Genomic DNA, 2500 nt, shown 5'->3' on the forward strand with positions numbered 1-2500 from the left:
TTCTTCATAGATAATGAAATTCACTTATTAGAAAATAAAATTTTTTTACGCTCTTTCATATTTCAGGGTATGACATTTCAAATATAATCTTTATTAACTGATAAAGTCCGCTCAATATTTAGATTCGAACACATATATGTAATTGATTTTTTTAGTAATGCTAGCTTAGTGACTCTAGCGTTCCTTACATAATATCAGTTAAATAACAGTAAATATTAACTTACATGCTATTATATATATATTATATATGTATATATATATATATATATATATATATATATATATATATATATATATATATATATATATATATATATATATATATATATACGTATATTCATATATATATAACGATTAAGATGGACTGACTATTTGTATCTGATCACCTCTAAGTCGAAGCCCAAATTAAGTTATTCGTGTAATATGATTTTACATTTTCATTTTACATGATCATAATATGAACAACTAAATGATTATATTTAACTTATCATAGTAATGAAATTGATAGTTTTATTCAGCCACATTGCGGGCAGTTTTTACTATTTTCATAGAGGTAATTTAATAGAGAATCACCTGCCTCTACCATTGTTGTTATCGATTAAAATGTCCATACCACCAAACATGATAGTGATTTACGAATTTCCTTCAATAAGGGATTACTTACCATCATTAGGCTCGGTTTGGGCAAAGGGTTCTTTAAACGTTTAGTTTATTACCTGCAGCGTATCCGTTGTTACAAACTGAACAAAATTTATAGAACAATTATGTTGTCTATTATTCAAATAGTTGAAACTGTCCAATTATTGTTGCATTACCATACTCTGTTTTTTTCCATCTGTCCATCCGCCTGTGGTGTTTTCGCATGGTAACACTGCTTCCCGGGCTTTAAATAGTTACTCTATGTGTAAGTTTTAGGTAAATAAAAGGATATCTGGGTGTACATTTGCAACTGAAAAGGGTTTTAATAATTTACAGTATGCGAAATACACCGTTAATATTCGAAATAAGGTTATTATTATTGTTGAATGTAAGCTGAATGTAACTATCTAAAGCCCGCGACGCAGTGTTACCATACGCAAACACCTCACGCTGGTGGACAGATGGAAAAAAACAGTATAGTTGGAGGCATTGTTTCTTTACTTCTGCTTAATTTTAACCATATCCCTGGCACTTTCGACATCCAATCACAATATCCAGAAATCTCAAAATGGCTATTAAACGTTTTTCTGCCAACATCAATTGCCATTCTAATGCTTGACTGACTAACTTTGTTATAGGAGAGAAATAATATGAACAGGAATGTAAACAAGCGGTATATTGGAGCAATTAGTAATGCCGTAACTTTTCCTTGATAATGGTTTTGCATTATTTGCTGATTTTCCTAGACAAACAAAAACGAGATTATTCCTTGGTTTCAGAAGTAAAAATACTTCGATGTGTATTTTGACGCATTCAAATGATCACATACTGAAGAATTGCAAATATATTTATGAACACACATTTGCATGTACGTAAGTGTAAGCATAACTTTAATTTATGAAAAGTTAAACGATCTGAAAATTACACTGGGGGCGTATGAAACTTGCAAACCTCTCTTGGAAAAACTTGACTTTAGTTTTATTTTGGCAAATAAGTTTTTCTCAGAAAGTTATTGGCCAGATCCATTAAGAGAAGTGGATTAGTCCATCTGTAAAATAAACTCTGCGGATGAAAGAGTGATAGTTTATTTACTTGCCGCCATGAAATTCATGGGAAATTGCAAAACCGTTTTGCCACGAGTTTTTGTTGGGTGGAAAAAAATGGTCCATTCATGGAATGGGGATAAGTATTCCTGTAGGTCAGTGTACAAACGCACTGTCTGGTACATACATGCACACACGCACTCCTACATACACACACACACACACTCCTACATACACACACACATAGTATATATATATATATATATATATTATATATATATATATATATATATATATATATATATATATATATAATTATTTACATATATATATGATTATAATAACTTTAGCACGTGATTCATTTACCACACATATCCACAGGTGAAAAATAAGGTCCTGACCGGTTTCGACTTTATTTCCAAGCCATTGACGAAGGACTGATGCCTAGTATTAGAAGTCACAAATATATATAATACAGAGACAGTACAGACGAACAAACACACAACCGTTTGAGAATACAGATCCACCCACAGGCAGGTCATTTGGCTAAAATTTACAATAAATTCTCAAGGGACACTGCCGATAAACGTACCCACCTTAAGAGACAACAAGTCCACACCTGACAGGTGTCAGGGAGGCGGAGTTGGAAATCTCATTAGCACCGCTGCCCCATTACCGTGTTTACAGATTAAATAATCCTATTTCGATACATCTCTACTGCCTACCTTAAAATTTAAACATTTTACACATTTCTTTTGATATTAAACTATCGAGTATATACATTTCTTGACTGATGTTCATATTATTGTTGAAATTTT

The sequence above is a fragment of the Macrobrachium nipponense genome, chromosome 20 (assembly GCF_015104395.2).
Source record: "Macrobrachium nipponense isolate FS-2020 chromosome 20, ASM1510439v2, whole genome shotgun sequence".
Classification (NCBI taxonomy): domain Eukaryota; kingdom Metazoa; phylum Arthropoda; class Malacostraca; order Decapoda; family Palaemonidae; genus Macrobrachium; species Macrobrachium nipponense.